Source organism: Vicugna pacos, chromosome 2 (assembly GCF_048564905.1).
Source record: "Vicugna pacos chromosome 2, VicPac4, whole genome shotgun sequence".
Taxonomy (NCBI): Eukaryota; Metazoa; Chordata; class Mammalia; order Artiodactyla; family Camelidae; genus Vicugna; species Vicugna pacos.
In genome coordinates, this window is record NC_132988.1 from 31285555 (window position 1) to 31307183 (window position 21629).

A 21629-nucleotide genomic window follows, 5' to 3' on the forward strand; every position below is an offset into this window, starting at 1 on the left:
GACAGGTAAAGCTTAGAAGAAGGGAATTTGCATTGGAGGAACTTGATGAGATAGAAAACATCACCTGAGAAAGTGAGCAAGGCAGACGTGGGGTAAGGGAATTAGGATGGTAGTGAAAGTTTAGAACTTCCACTTATTATAGAAATGGGAAAGTGACCTAGCCAGAGGAAAATACAAAAATTTAATAATGTCAGCTCAGGGCTTCTACAGCTTGGCCTACAGGTAGAAAATGAGACTGATCTATGACAGAGGCCTTGTCAGGTAGATGTGGCAAGAAGACAAAGAGATGAGGACAAGAGAGGATGCTAATAATAAAGGCTCTACGATTTGGAGGGAGCTAAATGGGGAAGGCAGAAGGTGAGATTCGACCGAGAGCTCAATGAAGTTCAGTGGGGTTAGTGGGAAAGAAGCAACAATTGATGGGAGATTTTCTTCCGAGTAGAATACTGATGTTTAAGGTTTTAGAGGAGGAACTGGGTGATGACAAGGACCCACCAAGATGGTGGGTTGCTTCCATCCACATTCTCTCACGTGTATATGGAAAACATCAGGAAGGTGGAGGTTTACATTATCTGCTTCCTTAAGGCATCATGGTCCAGCAGACTGGAAAAGCACTAGAGAGAGTCACGTGGGTCCTGGCCCCACTACTATACAATTCCTGGTCTCTTTTTTGATAAAGTGGGTATGAAAATGTCTATTACATTCCTGTTTCAGGTATGCTGCGAAGAATAAATTATGTGTGTGCAAGTTCTTTGAAAGCTGCAAAGCACTATATATGCATTGGGTATTGTTAAGGAACAAGTTTTAAATGTAAAAGTGACCTCACTGTGAGCTGGGCCAGTTAGGCAATCTTTTAACAGACAAGATAAGGATCTTAATTATTGGAACCTAATTATTTTCTGAATCTGAAGGCCTACCTTGAGAGTCCTTTGCTTGAACCCTGATTCCTAGCTCTCAATGATCCCCAAGTGATGGTTGAAGGCTTGTTAGAAACTAAAGGAATGAACCTGTAATTAAAACCCCACCGCCCATTCACTTGACTCGGAGTATTGCTGCTGCCTAGAAATTCTTGTTTTCATAGCCCGGTTGCTGGACCCTGATGTATAAAGACATTGGCTTGGATTGAGCCCAGTTTGCCATGATACAGTGGTCACTTTTATTTAGACTTCTTATCTTACTTGAGGTCAGTCACACAGTCTAGTTTCCAGAACTCTGGTCCTGACTGTCTCTAGGTTTCTTCTTCTTTCTAGCTGATTTGATATGAAGATTTTAGTGTGCCTTATCATAATCCTGTTACATTGCTGTGGCAGTATAAAATGATTGAAATGGTTAAAAAAGACCAAGGAAGAATAACATGGATCACTTTCCTTTTGAGGGAGAGTAAGAATTTAGGTCGTAACTTTTTTCAGTCTTCTTCAAAGTGGGTATTTCAAAACTCTCATATATAATCAGTTTTACCTGATGTGTAGGTTGACACAGATATTGCTTGATATATAATAATAATTTTCAAATGGATAGAATATTGCAACATTAATTGTCTTAATGTATATTTTCCAAAGAAATGGAAAAAAACCTTGTTATGAGAACAAATTTGGAATGAAATCCTAAGAAATTTTAATCTTTTATAGATGCCAATGAAAATAAGAACAATGAGACTTTCTCTGATCTGTTCTGTCTTATGGGCAATTTTACATTCATTTGCAAATGTTTACTTCAGAATAAAACAATTATATTTGGAGAAACATATATGGAGGTTGAAGCCCCGATACTCCATCTCCCTCTTTCAAGCCCCCCTTCTTTTCCTCCCTAACTTACATACACAGAAACCATCAGTAGATTCCAGCTGGCTATCTATACTGAAATGGCTCAGAAGAAGAAAATCCCAATTCAGAAAACTTTCTGTCTGACAAAGCCATGGAGTGATAAGTCTCTCATAAAAAAAAAAAAAAGGCCCAGCCAAGTTTCATGCTGATGAAGAGAAGTTTAGATATCTCTTGGACTTGCATCTAACATCAACAATACCAAAATTACTAATAGCAAGACCTGTGAAGCTAAACTTTACCTCACTGTCAGCAAAGAATGTGCTTGCTGCAATGTATTAGAGTTTTCTTTGACAAGTTTAAGACACCGTAATGAAGCAGTTGCATGGGACAGACAGATAAAGTAATCCATCAGATAAATCAGTTTTTTATTCTACTCATGCTTGTATTCAAAACCTAAGTCCATGAGGGGAGTAGGGTGGGGAGAGATTTCTTTGTTACAGTTTTCTAGACAATTTTCTCTTTCTCATAGTTCAAGTCTTTGTTTACATTGTACAATGTGTGATAAGGCCCAGTAGAAAGATTCATAAACTACATAAAGTGCTTTGAAAATAAAACTTTAGGAGTAAAAAGCAATAATTAAAGCAGATTCCTGGGTTTGATATTCAGCTCAACTATGGCCTGCATTGTCTCCCCTCAAAATTCATATGTTGAAGCCTTAACCCCCAGTGTAACTGCTTTTGAAATTACCTGTGAGATGATGAAAGTTTAATGAGGTCATAACTCGGTAATCCAACAGGGATGGTACCTATTTATATGCAGCACTCTCTCTGTGCACACCAATGAAAGGTTGTGTGAGCACACCTAGAGAAGGCAACCATCTGCAAGCTAGGAAGAGAGCTCTCGCCGGAAACGGACTTGCCTGGAACCTTGATCCTGGACTTGCAGTTTCCAGAACTATGAGGAAGTGAATTTCTCTTGTTAAAGCCACCCAGTGTATGGTATATTTTTATGCCATCTTGAGCTGACTAGTACAGATTTTCGTACTGTGAAATGACATGCCGCTGTAACAAATACCTAAAAATGTGGAAGTGGCTTTGGAACTGAGTAATGAGTAGAGGCTAGAGGAGTTTTGAGGTGCGTATTAGAAAAAACCCAGATTGCTGTGAACTGAATATTGGTAGAGAGATGGCCATTAAAGGCCGGTCTGGTGAAGTGTCAGGCAGAAATGAGGAACAGATTATTTAATATTGGAGAAAAGAGAGTCCTTGCTATAAAGTGGTGAACAACTTGGCTGAACTGTGTTCTAGTATTTTGTGGAAGGTAGAGCTTGTGATCCATGAAACTGGATATATAGCTGAGGTTATTTCAAAGCAAAATTTTGAAGGTGTGGTCTGGGTCCTTCTGTCTCCTTACAGCAAAATGTGAAGGGAGATAAATAAATTGAAGAAGGAGTTAAGTAAAAAGGAACCAGAATTTAAAGATCTGAAAAATTCTCAGCTTGTCCCTATTGCAAAAAACCAAGAAAGTATGTTTCAAAGAGAACACTAAGGATGTAGCTGGACTATCATTTGAGAAAGAGATTATGGTATTATGCAAGCAGGAGCCCTGCCAGTTTGAACTGAAAGGGGACAGAGATGAGACAAAATGAAAGATGGAGGACTCTTAGATTCTAAGTAACGAGGTGTCAGAGCTTTTCAACTGCAGACATGCTTTATCATTCAAGAAAAGGGAAGACCCTGAAGATGATACAGAGATCATCAGGGCTGCCACTCCTACCACATGTCTAATAGACAGGGCTGGCTTCTCCTTCCTCTTTAGTTTTAGAGATCAGAATGTCCTGCCCTCTGCCCCAGGGACAGAGCCCTTGCAGAGAGCTGAAGGGCCAGAGCTGCCCTCCAGATCTCTGGGTTTGATTCTGCCACTCTAGGGGGTCTACAGGGCAGAGCATTGAACTGAGAGGGTTATTCTCAAGCCTTTAAATCTAATGGAATTTGCCTTGCTGGGTTTTGGACTTACTTGGTCCATCACTTCTTCCTTCTTTCTGATTTCTCTCCCTGTGTATAATTTATCTGGTATCCCAGGTTCACATTTGGAGAGGAATTTTGTCTAGGGATGAATTATACCTTGAGTCTTCCTCCATGTCTGATTTAGATAATAATCGTTTTATTATATTTTATTTTTTCTGCTTTACATATTTTTTGTTTAACTGAAGTATAGTTGACTTACAATAAAATAGTTTCATGTGTATAACATAGTGATTTGAATTTTTTATAGATTACACACCCTACAGAGTTATCATAAAATATTGACTACATTCACTGTGCTATGTATTACATCTCTGTGACTTATTTATTTTGTAATTGATAGTTTGTACCTCTTAATACCTTTCACCTACTTCGTCCCCCACTGCACCAATAACCACTAGTTTGTTCTCTGTATCTGTGAGTCTGTTTCCGTTTTGTTTATTTGTTTTGGTTTTTAGATTCCACATGAGTAAAAACATACAGTTACTTGTCTTTCTCTATCTGACCTATTTCACTGAGCAGAATACCCTCCAGGTTCATCAGTGTTGTTGCAAATGACAAGATTTTATTCTTTCTTATGGCTGAATAGTATACCATTGTGTAAATATACTACATTTTCTTTATCCATTTATCTGTTGACACCTGGAGTATATGCTCATGCACAAGTTGAGTTGTTTCTTAGTTTTTTAGAGCTTTGTGGGTCTTATGGGCACAAGCCATATTGGCTTTCAGGGATGGGAGTTTGGGGTACCCTTCCCTCCAGTGGGTATCTTAAAATTTGAAGATGTGGTGTCTAAACCCTTTGCTCCTCAGGGAGAAGCTAAGAGATAGGGATTCTGTCCTGATTCTGTGGCACTATGTCAGGAGCAGGATTTCTGGCCAGAACATATCTAAGCCTTCCTTACCATTTTGCTGTGGATATTTCACATTCTTTCAGTGTAGAAGAATTGCTCAGCTAATTTTTGGATCTTTTTCAGAGGGAGTTGCTCTGTGTGTAGCTGTCCATTTGTGGGAGGAGGGGAGCTCAAGAGCCTCCTATGTCATCATCTTGGTTGACTTTCTTGAGTGCCTGTTTTATGTTTTACACTGTCCAGACACTGGAAATACAGAAGTGAATGCCACTAAGTTGTTACCTTATGGAACTTATATCCTATTGGAGAAGGCATAATATAATGTCAGGAAATGGTTAGTTCTGAGAAGAAAAGTAGAGCAGGGTAAAGAAGATAGTGAATGACAGGCTGGGAGGACTGTTTATATAGGATGTTCAGGACGGTCCTCTCTGAAAAAAGTTGATGTTAAAATAGAGACCTCAAAGAAGTGACAAGGAAGTCATATGGCTACCTGCAAAGTACAGCAGCAAAGACCGTGAGAGTAGAGCATGACTGATGTGTTAAAAAAAACTGAAAGAGACCAGTGCTGGAGGATGGTAAGAGAGGGAGAAGGTGGCGAGAGGTCACTGAGGCCAGATCATATAAGGCCTATAGGCTATGGTCAGGAGATATATTTTACTCTGTAATGGAAGCCATTGGACTACCATGTACATTAAAAAAAATCACTCTGCTGCTTTATGGAGAGTAGGCTTTAGTGTTAGGGAGAGAGAAAAACAGAAGCTGTGAAACTAGACAGAGACTGTTATAATAATACATTTTAGAAAGATGGTGGTTTGACTGAGGGTCACTACTTTTCAACCTTGTCTCCTTTCAAGGAACTTAAAAAAATACCAACTCTAAGGCCAAACCCAGAACAACTAATAAGAATATTTGTGGGTGTGGCCAAGCATTGGTAATTTAAAATCTTCCCAGTGATTTCAGTGTGCAGCCGAAGTTGAGAACCACTGTCCAAAGTAGTAACCGTGAAAGTGATAAAAGCGATTGGACTCTAGCTATATTTAATCATTAGGAGCAATGAGATTTTCTAACTGGTTACATGTAGGGCATGAGAACAAAAAAAGCAAAGGGTGATTCCAAACTTTTTGGCCTCAGCAACTGGCAAATAGTTATATGAGAAAACTTTTACTTAAATTTAACCCAAATCTTTTATTTTCAGGTAGTTATCAAATTTACTCAAGTGGTGATAGATGGTATCATTTTCTGTAAAATATGCTTTCATATACATTTTGGACAGAAAAATATATTTGATCTTTTATTTAATATTCCAGTGTATCAAGATTAGAAAACAGAAACCACACTAGTTTTTTTAACAGAGACATTGTGATATGGAAAGTGGTTCATCAGGAGTTAGGCTGACTGGCAAGGCAAAAAGGAGGCACTTAGAGAAAATGAAGTGATAACTACAGAAAGTAGCCACCATCCTTGGGAACGGGGAGATCAAGTGAAGAAGTTAGAATTAGCAGAACCTAAAATCTTACAACCCAAGAACTCCAGAACCCTAGAAGCCCAAGATCTGAGAAGAGAGGAGTACACAGCTGCTTTGGAAGGACCCGTGGAACTGGGACTCAGACCACTTAAGGAAAGGCGCTGCCCACCTGATACTTTTACATTTAAGGTGGTATGGTAAGACTGATTCTGGGACTGTGGTTAGAATCAACTCTTGCTGGAACAAACCTCTTCTGTCGGGGGTGGAGTACAGTTTCTGGAGTACAGTTTCAGGAAGAGCAAAAGCAAGAGGAACAAGTTAATTCCCTCCCCTTCTTGCCTTCCAGTTTAGTGTCTCTACTGTAGAACTTTGTTAGTAGAGAAGCAGCTGGCAAAGGAGAAGTACAGTGTGCTGAGCCCCAGTCGCAGCATTATAAAGCAGAGTATATGAATGTGGAGCTTAATATCTAGCTACAGCCTACCCCTTTGGCTACTTAACATCCATACACATCCTCCTACCCATATTTGAACTTCTATAAACAGCAGTAATAATTTTAATGCCATAGCCTAACAAGATACAAATAACTGTCATATAAAGGAAGATGGTCTCCCTCTCTCTCCAAAAAGAGATCTATATTCCCAAAGTTTCAGCATCTGTCCCAGGACAAAGGCTTGATATCCATCACTGGAGGATGTTAATTACTCCTCAATCTATTTGGATAATCTATAGTCAAAGACTAATTTGAAAGTTAACCAGAAAAAACAGTCCTTGTATAAAATAATACTGGGAAAGGAGGAAAAAGTACTACTACAACTCTAATTTCTATAAGTGATCAAAAGGCCATATGTCTTCCTTTGCCTTTAACCAGTACCTCTACTAGTCAATGTTCTTTATCTTGTAGAGTGACCACAATTTTTATTTTCCAAGTGTTTGAATTCTCAGTGGCCCGGGTTTTTTTCAATTACTGTAATTTTCCATCAACTTTTACTATTGGACATGGAACTTTTAATGGATGTCCCAGAGAATTCTCTATGTTCTAAATATAGTCTTTCCTGTTCCAATTGTATAACAGCAACCTAATTTTCTCTTAATGATCAGAATCTATCATTCCAGCCAATAAAGTAATTCTTATCTTTGTCTGTTGTTCCAGTGTCATAAGGAGCTCAAAATAACTGGTCTCAACTTTCATTCCATAGAACCAATGTTGGTTCTCTAGTAGAATCATTTATATCTTGGAAACTAAGACTTGCAAGCTAGCATAACTCAAAATTGCTGAGTTCAGAAGTAAAAATTCGCCTAGTGAAGTATTCACTGTAATAGTGAAAGGAGTCAGTCTCACTTCCCCTTGATTCTCAAATCCATATATTCTAACAATGGGAGAAATAGTTGACTCAAAGTATATATGGCATTCTGTAAGACATAATTCATTTCTTTGAAAGGGTTGTCTGCCAACTGATGCCACAAGCTGGGCTTCAGTTGGCTGTTCTAGCATTCTGCCAAGCTGGGTGCTTCTGGATAATGAGTTAGATATTAGGATCAGTGAATTCATCAGCATAAGCCCATTGTCATGCTTCCTTTGTGGTTAAATGAGTCCATGCCAGTAGCAATGTTATACAGAGTACCGTGATGATGAATGAGGCATTCAATATGTCTAATGATGTTGGTGCTGGCAGAATTGTAGACTAGGGAGGCAAATTAATACCTAGAATGTATCTATGGTAGAGAGGACAAACCACGTAATGTTACTTATGCAAAAGGTCTAGTGTTTACACTTGCCATCAGGTAGCTGATTGAGTCCCTCAGGGAATAGTGATATCTTGGGGACTCAATCTTCATCTCAACTTTTGGCAAGTTACATACTCAAAACTGGTAGACAGATAAACCTCCTTGGTGAAATTTCATGCTGTTGAGCCCATTTTTAGCCTCTATTCTTGCCACTAAGTCTTTTTCTATGTGTTTTGTTTTGTTTTAGCAAGCACTTAGATGGTGAGTTGAGAGACTGAATGATTAGCAAGTGCTTAGATGGTTAAAGAGACTGAATGCCATCCATAAAACATACCGTCTGTCTACGGGATTATTAGATTCTCCTCTGCATGTGATGCTCTTTTGTGAACGTTAACATGAAACAAATATCCCCACTCTTTGGCCCATTCTGAGAGGTCCTTCCAGCTACTCTTTAGTCCTTGTCATTAATCTTCTAGTGCTGCTCTTTCAAATTACTTGGCTGTTGAGCTAAATATCTAGCTACTGATCACTTTAGATCTGCATTTCTCAGTCTATACAAAATTGAAAACCAGGTGAATTGCTTGAAATGCTACTCATAAAGAGGATTACCTCACCAGTTTCTTTCTGAGCATTGCTAGATGGGTATGTAAGTGTAGCAGTCCATTTGCAGGTTGTGATGAAATACTATGCAGAACCATCTAAAAACTGGTTTTTTTCTGCCTCACTCAGATGATCAAAAGTAATTCCCTATGAAGCATGGATTGTGGTTTAGGGGAGAAGAGACAATGAAGCAGGAGTAGGTGACATAGGAATATGGGTAAAGTCCAAGTGACCACTTGTACTGAAGCTTGGTTCTGCTGCAGAGCTTTTTATTACTCCAGGCTCCACTTACAGCTGACAGCCTTTGAGGCTGCTTGATAAATGGGTCTCAGAGTGTGCTCAAATATGGTATATATTGCCTCCAAAATCCAAACAGACCCATCAAGCATTGTACCTCTTTTTAAATAGTAGGTGGGTTCAAGGTTCAATATCTTGTCTTGCACTTTGGAGGAAATCTACCAATATATTCTGGTACCTCCTGAAATGGCTAAAAGGTAATAGGCTCCTGCATTTTCATTTACAAATGAAAAATTTTCTGTGCCAGCCAAGAGATTTTAAGCTGCGTAGCTCCTCTTTAAAGTTGCAGTGTTTCAGGGATAACTTAAAGCACTGGATTACTCAGCAAATAGATTCTACAGGATTTAACTTTTGTTTTAATGAAATAGTTAAGTGGCTAGTGATGGGAGTTGTACAATAGGGAAGCACCCAGTGAGTATAGAAACTACACAGTATGCCTCCAGACTCTACCCATGCCCATTCTTTGCTTATTGCAGATGGCACCCGTTCACCAGATCATGGCCCTCTTTCTGAGCCTGAATGTTTTCTCTAACATCAACACAGGGATTAAACAACCCAACCAACTGATAAGAATTGAAACCAGTTGGCCATTCCGTAAAACTCCTGCATGAGAATCACTAGAATGTTTGTTAAAAATTTCCTGGGCCCACATTAGTGCTTGTTGAATAAGAATGACTAGGATAAGGATTTTATAGTTTAACTGATAGTGATGAACAACATATTAATGACCCTCAGGTTGACTAAACTGTTTGTGACCCTCAGGTTGACTAAAGGTTTGTGTCTTTCTGATATAGGCTCCTATCTCCCTTTTCTTGAAGCATTCACTATAGAACATTTGTAATTGTAAATTTATTCTCTGCCCCTTTGATATATAATCTTCTACCAGCCTCTTGCCAAATTGAAAGTCCAAGGATGTCTTTCTCAAGGACCTAGGACTATCCCCTTTAAATGTAATCATCAAAAAAGAGAGCACCCATATCTCTCAGACTGTGCGGGAGGGTGGGAATCTAATGTCCATAAGAACTAATTAGCAATACAGATGATTTAATCATATTGCCAACCTCCTCAATAATGTCCTCCAGTGATTTTCCATTAGCTCACCATAGGGCTTAAGTAGTCTCCTGCCTTGTGTTTCAGCAGAGTTGAGTTCAGTCTCTCTCCCCTATTGTAATAGTCTTGAATAAAATCTTTGGTTGTTTAACTTGTGCAATTTTTCTTTGATGGTTCCACAGGTAATTTTATTAATATTCAAATACTACAAGAAAAACATCACTAGATTGTGATAAGTAATCTTAAGAGAATTAAGCAATTATTAACAAACACACAGAAAATCCTCCACAAGAACCATTTACTGTTTCTGACCCATTATTAGCAGAGATTGGTCTTTGAAATGGCTTTTTCAATGGGAAGATTTTGGCAAAGTGAAAACTCTTGTTTAGTAAACCTGTCAGTAGGTGCCCATATTTGTGAGAAGGCTGGTTAGGACAAGTAGTGAAGTCTGTGGTAATGATTCAGAATGATGCTAATAAACATATAAATGAGATATTACCGTAAGAGTAGAACAGGCTTAGAAAAATATTAGAATAAATTATCAGCACCCAAACTTTGCCATATTATCTTATAAGCTCAGTTACTTTCCATATCTTCTGAGGAAAGTTACTCCTGGTAGAACATGTCAGCATTCTATTATGTGGGAGCTGCTGTATCCAGTATAAAGGATCTCAGCCCTTCTTATATGAATGTATAAATGGTAGCCATCAAGCTGCATGCCCAGAGGTTTTGGTGGGAGATGGCAGAATAAAATTGTCATATGGACCTTTCAAGCTATCTCGGCACCCTTTCATTAATGTGACCAGAGTCAGCAAGGAGGGTGATCTTCTATAGGTCATTCAGTGTCTCTGGGCATTAGTTTATTTTTTTATTTGTAAAATAAAGGAGGCTTAATTCACATTGTAAATATTTGTGTGCATTTTGACTTCTCACTTCCCAATCTGTTTTCTCAATGCAAGTCAATGGTTCAGTGATTCCATGAGTCTGTGAAACAGGATTCTGTTTTTGATGTGGTTTCAGTATTTGCATAACCTAAGAATCCAGAAGCTTGAGTTCAGTAAGAATTATTCTGTGAGATGACCATTCCCCTGGAATATTTTACCCACTTTTTCTTCCTCACATGCTGGACATACTGTTTTTAGGTGATTAAGTCAGATGCACCATTTGGATTATAATCAGGACTATTAAAGTGATGATGGATATTGAACAACTTGAGGATGGAAGAAAAATGTCTTTCATATGTGCTCAGTTTTGTCCTATTATATGTAGGAATTTAATACTGCTATTTGGGTTTTTTTTATAGCACAAATTACTTGAAATTCTATTTGCTTCTTTCTTAGTGTAAAAGAATTTTTGTAATCCATATTAATGTTCATGGCTATCAGTGTTTTCTGGATATAATTATACATAAAACTAACCATAATCTCAGGGGCATTTTTTCTTTCTTTCACCTATTTAAATACTAGTATCATAAAGATTGGCTGAATGCCTATTCTGTGGCTCTGCTAACTGCTGAGGATACAAATATCAAAAAAATGTAGCAAATAACTACAATATAGGGATGTAAGTGCTAATAGAACTAGGCACTAATTATTAAAGGAGTAGTAAGGATGGTATGATGACTTCATGGGAGAAGCCAGAGTTTTGTCTGGGAGAGCTTCAGAGAGAATGTGATATTTGACCTGACTCTTGTGCAAAGAGCAGGGGTTTGCTATTTGTAAAAAGAAAAAAAATTGGGAAAGAGAAGAGCAGAGGATGAAAGATTGTAAGGAAAGAGTTTGTGAGAAATGATTTTCTAATCAAAGATATGAAAGCCTTTTGCACCAATTTCTTTATCTGCATTTCCAATAGGAAGTTGCTAGCCTTGGCCTTACAATGCAATTCAGTGGGATACTGATGAAATGATAACTGGGCCGTTACTAAAATTCATGAACATTTTCCCATGGAAAATCGTCATAAAGTCTGTTGTTCTCACAGATTCATGAGTCTGTAAAGGAAAAGGCCTATAAAGAGAAACACTTGTGCTCATGGATGTAAAATGTTATACCTTCTGCTTGACTGGAACCTCTGTGTAGTAACAGAGTGTAAATGCTACTGATGCAGACCTCCCTTTTTCAGTCGAGGAGTGTTCCCTGTTTGGTTCTTTTGTATTTGCTCCAGATGATACTGAAGACACAATAATCACTTTGGCATCAGTTTTTTCCTCTTTTTTGCAGGCTAAGAGAAAAAAAAATCAATTTGACCAACAACAACTTGAAAGAGAACAAGCAGCCTTTAAGTAAGTGTGGGTTAGTTGTTTTCAGATGCTTATTGGGGCTCTTTCAGATTATCATACAATTTTGATGTCTCCTCCTTAAGCACTGTTCTGTGGCTTATTAGTCAGTATTATCAATCACTGCCTCATGAAGAAAATCAAAGTCATGTTACTTAAAAAGGAGGATATAATACATTTGTTTACTCAATATCAAAACTTACATAAGAATGTATGTAACATGTTCTCTGATGACAAGAGAAACTTAAATGAGATAATACTGCTTGGATGACTGCACATCTCTAGTAAGTTGTATATATTTTAGGCCTTAAATTAGTGTTATTTTAGACTAATAATAATTAGAGATACTTTGCCTTTATTATTATTTTGAAATACTGGGAAAAGAGATTTGTTTTGAAGTTTTTTCCTTTAATTGAAGTCACGTTGAGGACATTTTAGGAAGCTCACTGATGTCTTCCTAGGAATTTAAATCTCTCATAGTTTCTTCATTTTAGGTATCTTTCCAGTAGAAAAGCTTATATTTCTGGCATATTCTAAAGCCTAAAAGGATATTCAGTGGTCACTGTAACAAGAAACTCTATTTACAAAGATGTTTAGAGCACATAGGTTCTTAAGGGATTAAAGATCTTATTTCATTTCTTCTTATTGGAAAAAGAGGAATCAAGTGATGCACGTGCAGCGCAGGTCCTGGAGTTCTGAGCTCAAGTAATATGTAAAACTTTATGAACTGACTTACGCACTTTCCAAGTTGGATTTGTTATACATATGGGTATCAGTTTCTTAGTTTTCTCAGCATTTTTAGGGGCTTAACTGCTGGGTATTCTTTTACTGCTTTGGTTGACTTGTGCTGCCCAAAATTTTCTGAAAAAAAAAAAACTGACTTAATGCTTTGCCAGAGGAAATGACACATAGCCTTGTTGGCTTTATTTAGTTGTAACAGAGATAAAAGAACCATTGTACACATAATATTTGGCACTATATTGTAGCTTGGGTTTATTCTATCATAGCAAAGAAATTAGACTACTGTTGAGAGAGAAAACACTGTATATTACATTCGAGTGCTTCTTTTCCGTATTGGTGGAGTCAAAATCCTAGTAATACTCACAAAATTTTTTTTAAAATAAATCAAATATTCCTTATGAAATTAAAGTGGGGTTCTTTTCAGCATAAGAACTAATCAGTTGATCATTTAAAGAAATACTACATTCATCTGAATGTGAGAAGTTAGCCTAATGCAAAGTTAGAGAGTATAGTTCACAAGACTACCCTCACTTCTGATACTAATCACAAATTTGGGGGTTCCCAAGAAGGTTCTCCTTTCAGGTTCAAAAATTTACTAAGATCACAGAACTCACTGAAAGCTCTTACAGTCAACGGTTGTAGTTTATCGCAGTGAAAGGATACAGATTAAAATCATCCAAAGGAAGAAGTGTATGGGGCAGAGTCCAGGAGCATTCCAAACATGGTGCTTCCAGCTGTCCTCTGCCCCTGTAGTCATGGACAGCCAGCAATGATGTGTGATAATTCAGAGTATCGCTAACTGAGGAAGCTTGTCTGAGCCTTAATGTCCAGAATTTTATTGGGGCTCCATGGTTTACTGCCCACATAGTTGACCTTCTGTCGTCATCCCTCCTGGAGGTAGTATTGTTACTACAGGGCCCAAAACTCCCATGATGATTCACATGGTTAGACTGTTAGGTGGTCAGGGCCCCAAGTAAGTAAAGACGTTCTTCCTAGAGAACACCTCCTAATCAAAGAGGGCAAAAGCAGACATTTCTTTGAGTAAGGTTAATTCTTTAATACCCCGAAATCAGTATGAATAACTCTGAGAAAGAGCTGAACATTTTGGAGGTAAAGTCTGTCTTTTAGATTGTGGTGGTGATGATGATGATGATGATGAGGATGATGATGATGATGATGATATTTTTGTTGAAGAAGCTTCATGAATTGTCCAAAGCAATCAGCTAGGAACCAGAAAGTCTCAGTTGGTTTCTCCCTGGTTTGTGTGTGTATTAGTCATGTAATCCTAAAAGCTGTTTTATTTTGCTGAACTCCAGTTTCATGGATGATGAAACCAGAAACATCAATCCTAGCTATTTCACTAGATTGTAGTGAAATCTAAATCATAAAAAGTGTAAAAGTGCTTCACAAAGTTCTGTACAAGTGTAATTTATGATATTTAATATCTCCAAAAAAGAGCTGGCATTTATGAGTAATCGAATCATTTGGTTAGTAATTTTTGACTTCAAATTGTAAAAAATACTGTTAGCAAGGGCCATGACTATTTTTAAATAGAATTTACTGCTATAATACAAAGAATAAATGTTTAAATATTTTATTTCAGATATATGATCTCTAGTATAGACTGCAGGGCAGTTTTATAGACAAAACTCTTTTGTTTACAAAAGTAAAAAGTACAAGCTTTAAAGAGAGATAGTTTAAGAAACATGGAATCACTGGGAAACAAATTATGCATATAATGCATTGATCCACACACCTTACATGGATTATTTTATCATTAACAGTGAAAGGTCTAACCATGGCAGAAATAGAGTCTGCTGAAGCATTTCATAATTTAAGAAATAATGTCAAATACAATCGGAACTAGTAGGAATCTGCCTTTGGACAGTACTCTGTGCTTTCTGTATAAATAGACATTATTTAATTTGTTTAGCAAAATGCAGCTGCTGACAAATAATGCTTGTACTTTTTTGAGACTGTTATCTTTTGAGAAGCTGAATAACCGACAGTTAACATTCCAGCTACATGCAGAACATTTCATTTAAAGAACACTTGTAGGCAGAAAATATATCCGTGCACACCCGTTGACTTTTGTTAGCAGTTATAAACTTGATATATTGTCCTAGTTTGTTCCTTTTGTTGGAAAAAGAAAAGGGAGGAATTATGCATCTGGCTCCTGTCCTGAAGTTGAGCCCAAGAGGGAGGTGATGCAGGGTGAAGACTTAGAATCCTTGCACCAAATCAGTGTCTTGCTGACACCATGAAGCTGTGTATACTTATGAAGTGCCAAGGTTCTCTGCACAGGCCCTGTTACCCACCTCTAATTCTTTCATACACAAGATCTTCCAGATGTTCCTGAGGAGAATGTGTCTCTTTATAATAAAAGTTATATTAGCTATCATTTTCCACATACTCCTATGGTACCCATTTACAAGAATTTGTAGTACATTCCCAAACATCTGCAGGTAGTATCTCCATAATTAGTTTTGAAATTACTAGCCACCTGTCAGCACAGGGATTACTACTATGAAGAATGTCAAATGGGAATTAAAGTTTTTCATTAGGTCACCAGCATTCTACCATAGACATATGGTGGGCAGATAGGACTGTTCCAGCACACAATTTTATTAGGTACAGTAAATTTGGAGGCTACATACTCCACTGTTACTGCATATGCATATTTACTGTGTGCATATGTATTCAGCACTAACTGAAAACTGTTTAGGATGGTAGTAGTACCTTGGGGTTTGAGTTATAGATGAAAAAGAGATGCTTGGCTTCTTCACTTCTTGTACTGAAATATATTTGCTTAAAAAGCAACTGGAGCTATGTAGAAAACATGTTGCTTTTCCTCATGAAAATGCCATGAAGTTTAATTTTGTAAATGAGTAACTATATTAGAGAGAATAACTTTTAGGAATTAGGGAGGGGAAGAGAACAGAAGAGTTGGGAAGCTGAAGAACAAGTTTGATGGATGTGGTGAAACAACTATTAAATATCTCATAGTGCCTGTGTGAGAAAGAACTGATTTGCCTTTGACCTCTCCTTACTCTTCCAGGACTAAAAGGTTATATTTGAAAACTTATGATGTGACATTTACAGGTGCTGTATTGATCATTTAATATATGTTATTTAATTTGCATAATAACACTTCGAGTTAGGATTTATCATCGTCACCATCATCATCATCATCGTGTTGTGAGAGATGAGAAATCAAAGACTGCTCACAGTCACATAGCTAGTCAGTAGTGAAACTAGGACTTCGACCATCTGCCCTGGGTATTTGAAGTCATCAGTGATCTCCATGCTGCTGAACCCAATGGGCTTTTTCTCCGTCTTCTTATTTGACCCAGTAGTAGAATTTGAATAATGTCATAAATACTCCTTCAAATATTTTTTATGCCCTCTTGGCTTCAAGGATAAGATATACTCCCTATTTTCCTCTTTCTAGACACTCTTCAAGTCTTACGTGGTGCTTCTGAATCTTCCCAGGGCTCAGTCCTGCTCTTTTCTTTCCTATTTAATTCACTAACTGGGTGATTTCATCTAGTTTCAAAACTTCAATACCATCTCTAGGCAAATGGCTCCCCATGCATGTCTCCAGACTACTCTTCACCAGGCTCAGGGCCCCCTTCAGACTTAGCATTTTTCTGTCTTTTCCTCTGTGTGGCTGGTCAGAGAAAGATAAGACCTGAGGTTCCAACTTTGACTCAGAGGCCCTTTAGGTCTGCAGCGTAACACATAGCAGATTCTAGCTTACTGATACAGTCTTCGTTTGAGTTTAGGACCCAATGCCTGCCTAATAAAATGAATTTTTTTCCCCTTTCTTTCTTTTTCCTTTGCCAATATTCCCTGTGGTCTGCTTCCTTAGGAGCCTTATGGGAAGGGACATTCTCTATGGTCTGGGGCAAGATTCAGGTATTTCTAGATCATCTGGCTAAAAACACCTTATTAAATCTAAATCCCACTTCAACTTTTAACAGTTGGACTTGTACAGTAACATACTTTTTGAGGGAAATTATAAGCATATTGAACTAGAGAATGTATAGTAAGTATGTTTAGGTGTTAGCTTTTCAAAGGAATTTCAATCACTCCTATATGATTTGACATACTAAGATATGATATGATATGTATGCTTTATAAAACTTGGTGGGCTTTTCAGTAGGGCTCACCTGGGCCAAGATTGGATTTGTTTCTTGGAAATATCAAGGATGGTTTTTAAGAGGTAATAAAATTCAAATTGTCTTCAGGCTTTTAAATAAAGGACAGGAATTTGGAAGGATTACACAAGCTGGGGAAATGGCGGATTAACAGTTCTGCTGGTGAAAACAAGAAGGCACATCTGGGAAGTTACAGGTAGCATGGCAAGCGTATAGAATGGATGCAGAAAGTGGCAGGGTGATGCCAAAAGGTGGGCAGAATAAGAAACATGAATTGTCTTGAACTTGAGAAGGCCTGTAAATGGCATCTTTGTTTTTCCAGCTTTAGTTATAAATCAGTTGAGTGATAAAATGGTGTCAACAGAACTAAACATCAACTTTATTAATGATCAGATCCATATGGGAGAAAGTGACATGAATGCGTGACAACAGTGGTCTCCTTATTACTGAAGTTCAGAATTAGGCAGACTTACCCAGTTACAGTGGTGGCCACACACAATGTAGGTCACCACACATGGAGCCCTGCTTTTGTGAAAACTACTACAAAGAAGAGTAGAGAAAAATGTTAGCTCTCTGACTCCCACTGAGAAAGAAGGGGAAGCAACCAAGCTTTCTCAGACTTTCCAATCAGAAAATAAATACTACTTCAATGAGGAGGATTCAGGAGTGGGTTAAAGACCTGGAGTGTTTAGCAGACTAGAGAAATGGAGAAAGCAGTGTTACCCATACCCCTAACCCACGATGGAATTTTTTGTGCAGTGAGAAGTGACTGAAGAACTTTAAGCAGTAAATCAAGGCATATTTGTTTCGTGGTTGGATGTGGGGTTTGGTGGGTAGACACAGGGCACTTGGGGCCTTTAGTGTTAAGCTACAGGTTTTAAATGAGTTTAGGAGGCAACAGAGAGCCATTGACATTACTGAGCAGGAAATGGTTCATCTGTCAGTGATGTGCAGGACTGAAGGGATTTGAGATGAATTGGAAAAGGGGAACCCAAGTAGAAAACATTGACAATTGTGTGGTAGGCAATAACTGCAAATACTGAGGTGTTTTAGAGATGAAAAGAAGTAACAAGTATGAGTAGCATTAGTAAGAATGGATAAATAGAACTTGATTAAGTGGTTGAAGAGAGAGGGAGGGATAAATCAAACCTCAACCTTGGGTTACTCTGCCCATGTGATCAGGAGACTAATGGACCAAATTAACAGATAGAGAAGAAGAAGATGCTGGTTGGAGGAGAAGAACGTGGTAGACTCATGATAATTGGATGTGAATATCTGAAATTTGGGATAAGACTTAGTTTATTTAGATTTGAGAGGTTTTCCAACCAAAATACAAGTTCAGTATATGACATTAATATAAGATAATGCATGAAGAGACAAGAGAGTAAGACTGAGATCTGAGGCATAATATATAGGGAATATAAAGAGAAAAAATAAGCTAGGATAGTGGAAGGAGAACTGGAGAAATAAATTCAGGCTAACTATACACTAGAAATCATTAGATAACTGTTGAAAATAGTGGTTACTTATTGATGAAGACTACAAATTCTGTAAAACTTTTCCTTCTTGACAGTTGTATTGAACACAGTGTGAAGATTAATGTTTATTGAGGTTTTTGGTATGTGGTATTGTCAGATTAAGGAGGATAGAGAAAGTATACCAATGAAAATGGAGGCTATAGGTGATTTAGTCAGAATTGAACAAAGATACTCTTTTTTAAAAATTTTAGTTTATTTACTTATTTATTTATTTTAACATTTTTTATTGATTTATAATCATTTTACAATGTTGTTTCAAATTCCAGTGTAGAGCACAATTTCTCAGTTATATATGAACATGTATATATTCATTGTCACATTTTTTTCTCTGTGAGCTACCATAAGATCTCGTACATATTTCCCTGTGCTATACAGTATAATCTTGTTTATCTATTCTACATTTTGAAATCCCAGTCTATCCCTTCCCACCCCCCACCCCCTTGGCAACCACAAGTTTGTATTCTAAGTCTATGAGTCTGTTTCTGTTTTGTATTTATGTTTTGTTTGTTTGTTTGTTTGTTTTTGATTCCACATATGAGCAATCTCATATGGTATTTTTCTTTCTCTTTCTGGCTTACTTCACTTAGAATGACATTCTCCAGGAGCATCCATGTTGCTGCAAATGGCATTATGTTATCGGTTTTTATGGCTGAGTAGTATTCCATTGTATAAGTATACCACCTCTTCTTTATCCAGTCATCTGCTGATGGACATTTAGGCTGTCTCCATGTCTTGGCTATTGTAAATAGTGCTGCTATGAACATTGGGATGCAGGTGTCATTTTGAAGTAGGGTTCCTTCTGGATATATGCCCAGCACTGGGATGACTGGGTCATATGGTAAGTCTATTCCTAGTTTTTTGAGGAATCTCCATACTGTTTTTCACAGTGGCTGCACCAAACTGCATTCCCATCAGCAGTGTAGGAGGGTTCCCTTTTCTCCACAGCCTCTCCAGCATGTGTCATTTGTGGACTTTTGAATGATGGCCATTCTAACTGGTGTGAGGTGATACCTCATGGTAGTTTTGATTTTCATTTCTTTGATAATTAGTGATATTGAGCTTTTTTTCATGTGCCTATTGATCATTTGTATTTCTTCATTGGAGAATTGCTTGTTTAGGTCTTCTGCCCATTTTTGGATTGGGTTGTTTGTTTCTTTCTTACTAAGTCGTATGACCTGCTTATATATTCTGGAGATCAAGCGTTTGTCAGTTTCATTTGCAAAAATTTTCTCCCATTCCGTAGGTTGTCTTTTTGTTTTATTTATGGTTTCCTTTGCTGTGCAGAAGCTTGTAAGTTTCATTAGGTCCCATTTGTTTATTCTTGCTTTTATTTCTATTGCTTGAGTAGACTGTTCTAGGAGAACATTTTTGAGATATATGTCAGATAATGCTTTGCCTGTATTTTCTTCTAGGAGGTTTATTGTATCTTGTCTTATGTTTAGGTCTGATCCATTTTGAGTTTATTTTTGTGTGTGGTGTAAGGGAGTGTTCTAGCTTCCTTACTTTACATGCTGCTGTCCAGTTTTCCCAACACCATTTGCTGAAGAGACTGTCTTTATTCCATTGTATATTCTTGCCTCCTTTGTTGAAGATTAGTTGACTGAAAGTTTGTGGGTTCATTTCTGGGCTCTCTATCTATTCCATTGGTCTATATGTCTGTTTTTGTACCAATACCATGCTGTCTTGATGACTGTAGCTCTATAGTATTGTCTGAAGTCTGGGAGAGTTATTCCTCCAGCCTCTTTCTTTTTCTTCAGTAATGCTTTGACAATTCTAGGTCTTTGATTTTTCCATATAAATTTTATTATGATTTTACTAGAACAAAGATACTCTTGAAGGCAGTAAAGGAACTAATAAAGGAGAAGTGAGGTAGGGGTGGAGTTGGGTGTCAGTTAGAAAGGAATTGGAGCTTGGGAAAAGATAGCCAATGAAAGGTTTGTGCCAAGGTTTCTAAGTGTGAATGATAGATATTTAGAAAGTTAGAGGTTAGGAATGGTTTTTTTCTTCACTTACTGTCAAGTAAAGTTATTAAGTGCTTGATAACAAGCTGTATAATTCAAGAGAAGGTATATTTTGGGAAGCTGTGTGTAAGAAATCCACCCTAATTTACTTACACAGTAGACTTCTCTCTTCCTATTAGTAGAGATTGGCTGTGAGAGAATTCTGAATCCCTTATTGTTTTCTTTCCTTTGCTTTGCTTGCATTCAGGTATAAAACCTAACAGAATAAAACAATATGTGTGGAATTAATTATCAGACATCATAATTCTTTCAGGTGTGCTTAATGAGACCCCTGGGTCTTGAACTCTCTGAAGAAAAACTGATATATGCTATTTCTAATTATTCCAGTGTCTAAGCATTCAATATCCAGAAAGTGAGTCCTTCAAAATATTTCTTTTACCAAGTTTTAAGAGAAATATTTAATCTGTAATATGGTTAAACCTTGTGATTCTTCCCATAGTGTGGAGTTTCTCTGCCAAGTGAGACTGGCTTCTACTGTATAAATCAGAGCTTTGTTATGTATTAGTTGGCTCAGGGGATATTACAGAAAAATTTCTCTATACATCATTTAGCTTAGAGGAATTTCTGGGAATGCTTTTTTGCCTATTAATTAGCAAAAAAAGAACCCTTCTAATATTTATTTGACATTTTTTGTTCATAAAATCCTTTCTTTCAATAACTATCATTTAGAAGATAGTGTTACAGGTTGGAAAAGAAATTTTCTGTTTCAGAGGAGCTATCTTTTCTCCTGAAATTAAAACATTGACAAGATTTAAGGTTATTACATAGAATGGATCAAACTTCTCAGTGCAGGGATCCCTTCTATAAAACCCCTGATGATTGATTATCTAGCCTCTGCTTGATTAATTATTTTGCGCAAGTCTTTTTTTTTTGTATTGAATCAAAATCTACATTTCAATGTCATCAAATTTATTAATCAATACACAGGTACACCTTTTGATACTTTGCTCTGCCTCTTATGACTATTTTTTAAAATATTTGAAAGCAGCCATTTTATCATGGTGTCTCACCCTTATGTCTTCTTTTCGTTGGGTATAAAGTTCCTTTTACCACTACCACTATTCAAGCACATGGCCTCCAGTTTTTTCTATTTCTAAGATGTACACTTCTGGATAATGCATT

At 37.3% G+C, this 21629-nt stretch overlaps 1 long non-coding RNA gene across 1 annotated transcript in view; it reads left to right on the forward strand.

Moving 5' to 3' along the window:
* The window catches only part of LOC140685717 (uncharacterized), a 139278-nt gene that overhangs the window by 38707 nt on the left and 78942 nt on the right, over positions 1–21629 (forward strand). The window contains exon 2 of the long non-coding RNA XR_012059073.1: positions 11992–12053. This is a non-coding gene — a long non-coding RNA (uncharacterized lncRNA). The remainder of the gene's footprint in view (positions 1–11991; positions 12054–21629) is intronic.